The sequence below is a fragment of the Penaeus japonicus genome, unplaced genomic scaffold (genome assembly GCF_977035675.1).
Source record: "Penaeus japonicus unplaced genomic scaffold, GWHDUDI00000001_assembly GWHDUDI00000006, whole genome shotgun sequence".
In the NCBI taxonomy this organism is placed as follows: Eukaryota; Metazoa; Arthropoda; class Malacostraca; order Decapoda; family Penaeidae; genus Penaeus; species Penaeus japonicus.
This window is the reverse complement of record NW_028234408.1, coordinates 26,169,541-26,182,040: the sequence shown is the minus strand read 5'-3', so window position 1 is coordinate 26,182,040 and position 12,500 is coordinate 26,169,541. Positions and strand designations below refer to the sequence as shown.

Here is a 12,500-nt window from a genome sequence, read left to right as displayed (position 1 = left end):
ACCTCTGCGTGCCAGGGTTACAGCCAATACCCGACATGACTTACACGGAGGAGGGAGTCCCTGGTCCCCGTCCGCAATATATCACCGAGCGGCTGGCCTGCTCCGTTGCTGGCTCCATGTACCCTGCTTTTCGTCCCTCATGGCTTTGTCGCATCGTTTCTCTCTTTTGTGGGTGGGGGCGTAACGTTTTTGCCCGTGTGACGCTGAGTGTAATGTCAAAGGTGTATTTCAGATTGTGCTGGAATAGGCCTATGCCTCACTGAAAAGATTTTTTTCTGTCCGTAACGCAGGCCATATAATGAACATAAATTAAGTAACAATAACAATAAAGACAATCAATGGATAAAAATCAGTACCAACCAGCAAACCTGTAGTATATCACTGACTCAATCCCCTCACACCAACTGTCCTTTCTTAATCTGGAATCAATAAATTCCCAAAGGCACTTATTAACCAAACAGAGAAAAGAAGAATTCCGTGGCGTCAACCGTCGTCGTTTTCTTCCTGTTTCCCACGAGATAAACTTCCTCACTGGTAGTAGGAAGCCTCACCCAGTCTCCACGGCCCTGGTACCGCGGACACAGGCACGTAGAGAATACAGCGGCTATGAATAAATTGTGAACAGAACGATCACAAAACAATTAAAGGGAACGAAACTCGCAAGTTTTTTTTTTAAGATATTGCAAACGTTATTATAAAAGGATCACTCTTTTAGATTTATATTGCATCAACAGCCAAAATCGTACAATATATTTCTCTGAAACAAGTGTCATTACACGCGATAGACCTAACATGGTGATACCTACAGACACTTTACTTCTCTACTTTTCTTTGTATGCCGAGTGCTATCATGAGCGGCTTTGCTTTCTGAATACAATAAATCCCCAAAATCTCACTCATGACAACGAATTTAACATTTAATATTTTCCATACACACATCAAATCAAATCATATTCAAAGTAGTTGTTACGTCTACCATAAGAATCGCGCAACTTTACTTCCACCAAAAGGAAAGGGCGGGGAGGCAGCAAGACATGTGCGACAGCGGTTACACATGTCTTAACCCACCGCTTCAAGAGAGACAGGTGGAGTCGTTTATCATGTTAGGTCACAAAGCCAGCGTAAGTCAGCCAAAAGGGATGGTCAAGAACAGAAGCAAGACTTGTTATGCATATAAACACATGAACGGACGCATGCAAATGCACGCCAAACACACACAAACGAATACAGTTACATACACGTCCACATTAACAATCCCACTCGCAGATACACGCAAATATAAACAGACACGCACATACAGAGGGAGAGAGAGAGAGAGAGAGAGAGAGAGAGAGAGAGAGAGAGAGAGAGAGAGAGAGAGAGAGAGAGAGAGAGAGAGAGAGAGAGAGAGAGAGAGAGAGAGAGAGAAAGGAAGGGACGTGGGAGCGTATATATATCTATCGTCTATCTATCGCAGATTCACCGCAAAATCGCGGTTACAATAGTTTGTCTTTCACATAATTCCAAGTCCCGCAGTAAACCCCTTTTTGGATATTCATCAAAAAAGTATGTGTTGCCATTAAGGTCGGCCATATACGGCAACTGCACGTTAATTCAGAAAAAAAAATTAATCGAAATTACTTAATTATTCAAACATGATTACAGGAGGAACCGAAGTTAGTAGACTGCACATTTTATATTGCCAGATTATCAAATCAAACATGACTGTGTATCATTAATGGTGCAACATGATTACAAGCCGTTTTTTCACGTTAAATTCATTTTTATAGACTGTTGATGTATAGAGTTCACACGCAGGGACTTGATATATGAGACTGGAAGAACCACATGTAATCTGTAGATACTAGACAGAGCAACAGCCTGGGATTTTCTAAAGCTGGGGGTCATACAGAATGATAAATGAATAAAAAGATATGAAATAAATAATTAAAATTAATCATGTTCTACTATAAAAAAAAGGCAGAAAAACAAGGTCTGTCATGTAGCATGGAGACTCTGCTTACAAGTATGCAGCACAGTTGACATTCAGTGGGTCATAAAGTTAATACACGAAACAAACGGGTTATTTTCATTAAAAAGAAAACATACAAGATAAATGTTTGTATGAATACACGCAAACTCTAATCCGTTTATTCTACAAAAAAGGAAGGAACTTTATTTTACATTCTCAAAAATGGGAAAAGTTTCTTTCTTTCTGGGGATTAGACATTAGATAACTATTTTTTTACACGCGTGGCCATTCTTGTCTTCACAACAAAGGCTAGATTTTTTACATACACCTTCACCACGTTAAGGATAGTGCTTTGTCGCTTTTTCATTTTTATCAATAACCCCTGCACTTTGGGAATATAATAATGTTTGCAATCACCTAAGATCCCTCAGCCGTTCAATGTGCAGCTACAAACTCGGCCATTTTCACGGAATAAACGAGGAATCTGAATCCCGCTGAGTGTGCTCCAGCTTACTAACATCTCCACGCTGCTCGGAGGAGCAAGGCGTAGAGGAAGACCCAGCTGAAGCAAGGAGGAGATAAATCTGATTTTCCTAAGCTCCCTCTTTCCTTCTCCCCCCCTTACCCCCCTCCTCCCACTAACCCTACCCTCCAACTCCGCCGTGACGTAAAAATGTTTCGCTTACCTTAAAGATCTGGGGAGAGTTTGACCAATAAATCTTGGCGGTGGTGCAGCTGACGGCCGACGAGGGGCGTCCTGAATTATACACTCAATCGCGGCACTTCAATAAGATGTGAAGAGGCTCTTGACATACACAGACTGATGTGTGGCGGTTCTTGCTGTCCTCTATACTGTTCACAACTTTCTGAACAACAAACTTTCCCGTATCAAATAACTTCGACAAATTTGATATTCATACACTTGCACCTCAATTCTCACTTGGACACTTGTATAATGAACGGCTGAAATTCTGATTTGCAAGAGATAAATTGCATTCACTTAAACACCATACTTCATCCAAAAGACTTCGCACCTGCAAGGAAAGAGGAAAAATAGTTAATATTGAGGAAAACAATCAGCTACAGAAAATACCATACTGTGCTAGCTGCATGGCTAATTCTGATAGGAATGTGATTGTATGTAAAATCCGTTTTTGTTTATAATAAGCCTGGAATACCCAATTATTTAAAACAAACATTTTCTATAAGTTAGATCTAAAGATACTAAATCCGAGAAAGAACTTTGTCTGTAACCAAATCGTAATGATTCACAAATAGAATAACAAGCACCAAATATTCATAAAGACTCAATTCATTAAACAGAAAAAATCATGTAATCACCTATGCCAAAATAACAATTGGCACTGCAAATACGCTTTCCATACAGTACTGGAAAGCTGGAATAGAAATCTCTAGGTTTGCGAGCGGACTTATTCTACTTTTCTAATGTCGATTAATATCTAATATCTAAGTAACTCCACTTTGTCAAGTGGCATTAGTATAATATTTTGTATCATTTCCACTTTGAGACATATAAGCTTTTAAAATCATAATATTCATTTGTTCCAACAAACTGTAATTTATTCATTTGTTTTTGAAAATTAAAAAATGGGTATCTACTTGAGATAAACAACCACACTCGAGAGGAGTTTCAGCAAGCAGTATCGGAATGGTAAATCAAGGCGTTTTTTTTTATTTCAATTGCTCTCTGTGACAAACAAAGTGAGGACTATGCATTTAATTAAAACAACTGACACGCTTTAATTAAAAACAAACACTCTTTACTGCAACAACACAAATTCTCTTTGTAATAGGAAACCCCCCAAAATGCTTTAGTCAAAGTTCCTGATTACATAATAAACTTGATGCTAATATGTTGTTCATAACAGAGAAAATGTTCAAATTTACTTTCACTGAGTAGTATGTAGGCGGATGTTATGAAATTCTCAATAGGTTGCAGGTTGGAATAAAAAACGAGAGAAGTGTCCTCATTATTGAAATTTAATCTGAATAGAAACAGAAAATAAATAAGCCTAAGCGTTTTGTGTGGGCGCAACTTGCAGCTAAAAGTTCAGTGCCCGAGATCTTCCTCTCTTACAAAAGAGTTTTGAGAAAATTTCCAGTCCTAAATTAGTTGAAAAGACGTAAAAGTAATTTCTATGGAGAGAGAGAGAGAGAGAGAGAGAGAGAGAGAGAGAGAGAGAGAGAGAGAGAGAGAGAGAGAGAGAGAGAGAGAGAGAGAGGGGAGAGGGAGAGGGAGAGGGGGGGGGGGGAGGGAGGAGAGAGGGGAGAGGGGAGGAGAGGGGGAGGGAGAGAGAGGGAGGAGAGAGAGGAGGGAGGGAGGGAGGGAGGAGGAGGAGGGAGAGGAGGAGAGAGAGGAGGAGAGAGAGAGAGAGAGAGAGAGAGAGAGAGAGAGAGAGAGAGAGAGAGAGAGAGAGAGAGAGAGAGAGAGAGAGAGAGAGAGAGACAGAGAGAGGGGGAGAGGGAGAGGGAGAGGAGGGGGAGAGATCTCGCCATCCATGATTGCAAATACACAAGGAATCTCCCTGGTCTCAATCGAGCGCAATCACTGCTCATCTAAGTTATTTCTCGGAGCTCATGTCGATCCAGATCTGGAGCCAGCCAGCCTTGACATAGCAGGCGGAAAGTGCGGTTCAAGGTTCAAGGCCGAAAAGTGCCCGGTCGATAACTTTGAGGAAAATCTGGTCAGAGAGGAGACTTCCAATTCTAAACGGGAAATGGGATGATAAAAAACATGTCGGAAACATGTGAGGAAAGTGACGGACGTAGAGGAAAAAGAAGATCAAGCGCTTCCCTTATCCTTCGATCCTTCGATATAGCTGCATCGGAAAGGCATTAAAACTTGTGCAACTCGCCTGCCATTGATATAGACGTCGGGGCTCAGATCAAGGGAAGTTAGCAAAGAGATACGGGTCGGATCAAATAGCATAGTCGAGAGGAAACCTTTCTGATCAGCCTATAAAAAATATTGTCCATCTGTCAACAAGCATTCTTAAAAATTCTTTTAAAATGTGTATGTGTATGTGTTTTGTGTGTGTGTGTGTGTGTGTGTGTGTGTGTGTGTGTGTGTGTGTGTGTGTGTGTGTGTGTGTGTGTGTGTGTGTGTGTGTGTGTGTGTGTGTGTGTGTGTGTGTGTGTGTGTGTGTGTGTGTGTGTGTGTGTTGTGTGTGTGTGTGTGTGTGTGTGTGTGTGTGTGTGTGTGTGTGTGTGTGTGTGTGTGTGTGTGTTTTGTGTGTGTGTGTGTGTGTGTGTGTGTGTGTGTGTGTGTGTGTGTGTGTGTGTGTGTGTGTGTGTGTGTGTGTGTGTGCGCGCGCGTGCAGTGTCATTTTATGCAAAACTTAGAAACGTTCCTTCTTGGATAAGCCGAAAAGGGCTTCAAGAGAAAATGAGTCCAATCATATATTTCATCAATAGAGGAAATAAATTTAAAGCTTTTCTTACATGTGTTACTGTAAACTTCACAACCTCGTCACCCACTGCACGCACGTTGGCACAACTTTCCAGTCGTCACTGAATACGCTCCTTTGACGGGCAACGGGTGCCAGCTGTCGCAAATGTTGCACCACCGTGGCAGCGGGAGGCACAGTGCCAAGAGTGGTATAAAAATTAAAGAAGGCAAAATCGATGTATTGGGAAGCGTTATGGCGATGATACAGAGAAACATTCTCTCCAACTGATAAGAGAGGAATTATTATTCGGCTGACACTGGATGCCCGCCTTTCTGTAGCTAGGTTTCTTTTCCTCTTCTCTCAACTTCTTTCTGTTCCGCTCCGTCCCGCTCCTCTCGTCTCTCCTCTTCTCTTCTCATCTCATATTTCCTCTTGTTTCTGCTCTTCTCTTCTCTTCTCATTTCATCTCCTCTCTCTCTCTTCTATCATTTAATTACTCTTCCTTCCTTGGCCTGACACACTGAATGTTAAGGTTCTTGCATCTGTTGAGACACGCAACAGCGATAGTACAGCTTATGTCGGGAGGAGGAGGCGCACGGAAGAACCTTGGGGGCGGGCGCGCACTTAGCTAACAGGATCGCCAGGTAGACAGCGCGGCGCCACAACCTGGTCGATATTGCAATGTGAACTTTATCTCGTTTATTCCTTCAGCTTCCATTCCCTTTATAAGTACAGATAGATAGATATAGAAAGAGAGAGAAAGAAAGAAAGAAAGAGAGAGAGAGAGAGAGAGAAAGAGAGAGAGAAAGAAAGAGAGAGAGAGAGAGAGAGAGAGAGAGAGAGAGAGAGAGAGAGAGAGAGAGAGAGAGAGAGAGAGAGAGAGAGAGAGAGAGAGAGAGAGAGAGGGGGGGGGGAGAAATGGAGATATAGATTATCAACTTAGTATTAGCAGGAAGTTAGCCTTGAAGCAGTCATGATGCATTTCAAATGTTTTGAAAAATATCATCATAATATACTTTTTAACTGCCTCGTAAAGCCTCGTTCATTTTGTTAATCATCTCATTTTCCTCCGGCATTATTCTTCCTCGAACTTCATATCATCAACAACTTACAATATCAAGAATAGAAACTTCGATATTGAGTCTTCTTACAGTATGAACCTTATCTATTAACCTTCTTAAGAGGAAGAGGACGTAGGGATAATGCGGAGACAGGAGATTAAGACACAGGGAGGGGGGAGGTAGGAAGGGAGAAAGGGGGAGGGGGGAGGGAGGGAGGGAGGGAGGGAGTGAGGGGGAGGGAGGTAAGGAGGAAGGGAATGACGCGGAGAAGGAGGGAAGGAAAAGGGAGGGAGATGGATAGGGAGAGGGAGAGGGAGAGGGAGAGGGAGACGGAGGGAGGGAGGGAGAGAGAGAGAGAGAGAGAGAGAGAGAGAGAGAGAGAGAGAGAGAGAGAGAGAGAGAGAGAGAGAGAGAGAGAGAGAGAGAGAGAGAGAACGGGTGGGGGGGGGGCTTAGTCAGCGAAAGAGAGTGGGGTAGGGAAAGAAAGTTAGAGAGAGAAAAAAAATACAAAGCAAATACTCGAACAGGAATTAGGAAAATATAAGACTGGAAACCCTCCGAATAGAATATCCGAACGACACATCTGGCCACCGATATGTACTTAGTTCATCATAGTTCCATATGTGACATATTTTTTCTTATTCTTCTCGCGTTCCTCTTTCTCATTATCTTTTTTCTGCTGCTCCTCCTCTTTCCTTTTCATCTTTCTCCTCCACTTCTACCACCGCTCCCACTTCCACCTTCATCCCTTCCTCCTTCACTTTCTCCTCCACTTCCACATCCATCACCTCCTCCATCACTTTCTCCTCCACTTCCACATCCATCACCTCCTCCTTCACTTTCTCCTCCACTTCCACATCCATCACCTCCTCCACTTCCACCTCTACCACCTCCTTCACTTCTACCTCCATCAACTCCTCCACTTCCACCTCCTCCTTGACTTTCTCCACTTTCACATCCATCACCTTCACAACCACCTTTTATTTGCATTTCGGATTACTTCTGCCCGTCCGAGCCCTTGGCTGATGTGATGGGATGTCAACAGGCGAGACAGAGCCGTAATCCGAAGGGAAGTCAGTGAATGTTGTGAGCCCACTCGAGGAGTGGATTGGCTATCCTGGGGACGTTGCATGGCTGTTTGGCATTGCAAGCGGTCGTCATGCTATCATTTTTCTTGCTGAATTTGCAACAGCCATCACCCTTATTGTGTATCACGTTTTTCCTTCGAGGTGGTAAAATTTTTGTTTTTTTCTGTTTTTGTTATGACGAGAATGATTCACCAGTTAAATAAAGCTTTATACGATTCACACTGATTTCCATACGAGTTGAAAAGTAATTTGCATGTTTCATTATGCAATGGCGTTAGTAGCATTTTTCCCTGTCGCGATTCATAAAATTCACCTCACATTAACAAATTATACTGAAAGCAATAACAAATCGAATATATATTTACGAAATGTAACTGGGGCTAGAAAATATATTGTGATCTGAAGTATATATTTTTTTCTTTTCCTTTCTCTTTTTTTCTTTCTTTCAATTCCTTTACATGCATGTGATATTCAGAAAACATCGAGGTCTCAGGACAATGGTAGCAAATGAGAAAAAATGTGGAATGACATGTATTCGGATGTCGAGTGACCTTCCACAGTAAAGTAAATACAGAATGAACAACATAAAATTAAATGTGTTTAAGTAAGTCCTTGAAATATATTTTTAACAGTCGTGATCTTTCTTTTTTTTTATAAATTCAACTTACTAAAAGACTGCAAACATAATACAGCTAATACACACATTAAAAATAACATATGCAACATGGTAGGAAACGGAAAAAAAACTAATGAAATCATGCGGGATTTTTAGACAATTGCTGGTCTCTTGGGTACAAAGTTTTCACGAATGTCGATACAAGTACCGGACTCAACCGAAACACAACTCAAAGAAAAACAATAAGAAGCGTATGGCTAGAATATTCTCTGGCCAAAGTTTCCCAATATCTTATGCGAAAAAGTAGTCCCAGGCCAAAGCCGTGGGATCCAGCTCCGTGTCTGCTGATGAAGAAATGAGCAAATGCAAATGGCAGGACGACGAGGGAGGCAAGTGGAGACAGACCGCCTCTCGTCGCGGGAGATTGGACGGACAATAACATCAAGAAAGGAAGCTGGCTGCATTATCTAGGGAAGTAGGGTGATAAGGGTGGGTAATGGTGCAATTTAGCTAATGATGCAATTCACTGGCTAACACTGGCTGTATGATTTGTGTCAATCAAAATCATCACCAAACATAATTTGGCGTGTCAGGGAGAGTATATTTAAATAGTTATCATGCTGCCACACAAAGTTCTACTTTAATTGATGATTCAGATCCAATAACCTGCCAAACAGCTCATTCTATGATGTTAGAAAACCATACATTGCAAGCGTGTTAAAGAAAATTAGGCAATGAATTTTTAAACAATGCTTCTCCAAATGAAAATCAAGAATGATCATAATCTGAATTAAAAACATACTGCACTGTTCCTTCATATATAAACCTACCTGAAATACACAAACAGACGAAGTAGTTTTAAACTATGTAACTAATAAAGTATTGGAATATTCCCCGTCTGAGACACGTGCAAGTAGCATTTCTTGGAAGATCACTCAGAATTATTGGAACACCAACAACAACAGCAACAGATACATTACATATTAGTATTGTTTCACCTAAAAAATGCATGTTCTTTTACATCCGAGTTGTATCAGCAAAAAGTAATCGTGGTAAAAAGCAATATTTTATTCAAGCGAGAGATAATAGGAGAGCAAAACTGTTTTTAAAGACTTCGCTTACCCCCCAATAATATGAGGTATCTGATTCTCGTTATATTCAAATCGCTTCCAGGATTTGATTAACCACACAACTGTATTGTGATAATCTTAAAATAGCAATAAGGTACCGTGCAAATTAGTATTCAATAACTAAATTTTAAAATATTCCGGTAAAAAAGCAGGCCATTACGTAATAAATTAGTAAATAAATTAATCAATCAAATAAAGTAAGAATATTAATGAAAAAATATATTTGTTTATACTGTATGAAAATAAACAAAAGAATAGTGCAACATATTTTGAATATTTAAAAATATTGGTCCCATGCAACGCAATAGTAATGTGATATAAAGATAGGCCTACATAAGCCCTTCTCTCTCTAACTCTCTCTCTATCTCTCTCTCTATCTATCTATCTATCTATCTATCTATCTATCTATCTAACTAACTAACTAACTAACTCACTCTCTCTCTCTCTCTCTCTCTCTCTCTCTCTCTCTCTCTCTCTCTCTCTCTCTCTCTCTCTCTCTCTCTCTCTCTCTCTCTCTCTCTCTCTCTCTCTCTCTCTCTCTCCCTCTCTCTCTCTCTCTCTCTCTCTCTCTCTCTCTCTCTCTCTCTCTCTCTCTCTCCCTCTCTCTCTCTTTCTCTCCCCCTCTCTCTCTAACTCTCTAACTCTCTCTCTCTCTCTCTCTCTCTCTCTCTCTCTCTCTCTCTCTCTCTCTCTCTCTCTCTCTCTCTCTCTCTCTCTCTCTCTCTCTCTCTCTCTCTCTCTAACTCTCTCTGACTATCTTTCTCTCGCCCTTACGAAAAAATGAATTCAATTAAGTGAACGGACACTGATAATTATTCCGTGCATGAAATGACATCGTACACACACGCAGGTAGATCCTTACCCTCAGGATGCCAACCGTAGGATTAATATGCAAATAGCAACCGGTTCGCAAGTCGGATGGCATGTGTTAATGGGAGGAGGGTGTCTGCTCATGGGAATTGTGGCGAGAATTCTGATGTTAAATGTGTCTCGACCTTCCATGAACAGATAATTCGTGGTTGTTCAATATACAAAGTTCATTGTTTGCACTATCAATTAATTAGTGATTACATTCATTGTAATGTATTGCTGGTAAGAACTTACCATAAAATGTGTGTTTGGCAAGATCTTAATCTCCTCTCATTAAACAAGGTATTAATAACCGACTCATCAATATACATCGAACAAATGATTGCATGGACACAATAATGGGGGCAGTTAGTTCCGAGGCTTTCTCTTGATATCAATATATTTATCAACGAGTTCATTTTTATTATTGATAGCTTTAATTACAAAAATAACATGATTTCCTCAATGGTATCGTTACTGGAATCGTTACAGATTTTGAACACTCCTGTTGGATGATACTCTGTTTTGTTTACTTAAGTATCATTAACATTAATAACAGTATAGTTGTTATAGTTATCAGCACTATCATATAGCTGCATGACCCCTGAGACTGCTGCCATAAATATCCTTATTATCATTACGATCAAAAATTATCACCAACTTGGACCAGAATTAAATCGCCATCGTGACGATAAATAACAAGCCAATTCATTAACCATAAGTATCTATACTAATAATGTCTCACTTGAACATAAAAATCAACACGTTCGGTCGCATAACTTGATGCAACCACAGAATGAAAAAATCTTTATTCCCCTTGCTAATCTAGCTAGTAATCCCTAAACAGTGTTCATGGTCAGCAAAAATAACTCCATTTAGCTGCAGTACCTTAAATTCAGTGGACCATTAATGTTGTTACAGAGCTGTTTTGTAAACACATTAATGTGAACAGCTCCTCACTCCACAGATAAACCAACATCATTTAGATACATTTGCTTTATCACTGTGCGTGGTTACGTCACCTTTATCAGCCTATTTTTAGTCTTTTAAGAAAAGAAAAATAGCAGTAAAATAAGAAATAGAACTATTGGTAAGATATAACAGCAACACGCGTAGTGAACAGCCCTTAGCAGTTACAATAACAGGTTTTGTGCTGATATCAGATTCCACCGGAGTGGAGAGGCAAAGAGGCAGCATACAATAGTATGGTACTATTAGTAGCTCTACACCTTTAACATAAAAAACAATAGCCCAACGCAAAAAAACACCTTCAAATAAGCTTAAAGCGGGTGTTCAGAAGGGTGAACCATTCCACAAGACATGGCGTTTGCCGTCACCTTCATAGCTTCTGTATCTACTAGAGCTTCATTTTCAGCTACTATTCAATGACTTAATCTTAAACCAGTAAGTTCCCGCAAAAAATGCTCTCTCTCTCTCTCTCTCTCTCTCTCTCTCTCTCTCTCTCTCTCTCTCTCTCTCTCTCTCTCTCTCTCTCTCTCTCTCTCTCTCTCTCTCTCTCTCTCTCTCTCTCTCTCTCTCTCTCTCTCTCTCTCTCTCTCTCTCCCTAACCACCAAGAAAGGTCCGAAGTCGATATCTTAATAAAGGTTAAACATACACATACACACACACATCCCACAATCATTCTATAGAAGAAACCTCTCCTTAGTGAATTCTAAAAGAGAACCCATGCCTACAAGCAATATCTAATCAATAAGTACCTGTTTCACTCAACTTTTAAAAACAAAAAACGAGAAGTTTATCCCTACTACCCTTCTCGCGGTTTACAAAAGCACGTCGGCGCGAAGGGTTTATGGCTTTGTTAGGCATACATTTTTCTTCTTGGCGCATTTGTTCTTGTGCCAGAACACGTTAGGCGGCGAGAGGAACTCACGTCCTTCGCCTTTTAGTCATCTCTCCACTTGTGCTGTACGGTCCGTGATTGCCTTTAATAGCGAATTCGTCACCTTCCGAACACACACACACACACACACACACACACACACACACACACACACACACACACACACACACACACACACACACACACACATATATATATATAATATTATCCCCCCCCTCTCCCCTCTCTCTCTCTCTCTCTCTCTCTCTCTCTCTCTCTCTCTCTCTCTCTCTCTCTCTCTCTCTCTCTCTCTCTCTCTCTCTCTCAACATTCTTTCTCTCTCAACATTATTTACCAATGTCTGCTTGGTTGTACTATTTGCCATAAATTTATTTTATTATACATTGTATTGCGTTATTACAGTTACTGCACTATTCATAAAACACTCTTTCTTTCATTAAAATGTTTTATTTGTATATTTATCTATCCCTTCCCGCAAGAGCAGTAAAGCAAAGTACAGCCTTGATGCGACATGTCAAATACAGCCCTGTATC

The 12,500-nt window shown here is 40.6% G+C and overlaps 1 long non-coding RNA gene across 2 annotated transcripts in view; it reads right to left on the bottom strand.

Moving 5' to 3' along the window:
- The window catches only part of LOC147471689 (uncharacterized), a 114,278-nt gene that overhangs the window by 96,219 nt on the left and 5,559 nt on the right, over positions 1 to 12,500 (bottom strand). For both annotated transcript variants that reach the window (XR_015191073.1, XR_015191074.1), the window contains exon 2: positions 2,638 to 2,985. This is a non-coding gene — a long non-coding RNA (uncharacterized LOC147471689). The remainder of the gene's footprint in view (positions 1 to 2,637; positions 2,986 to 12,500) is intronic.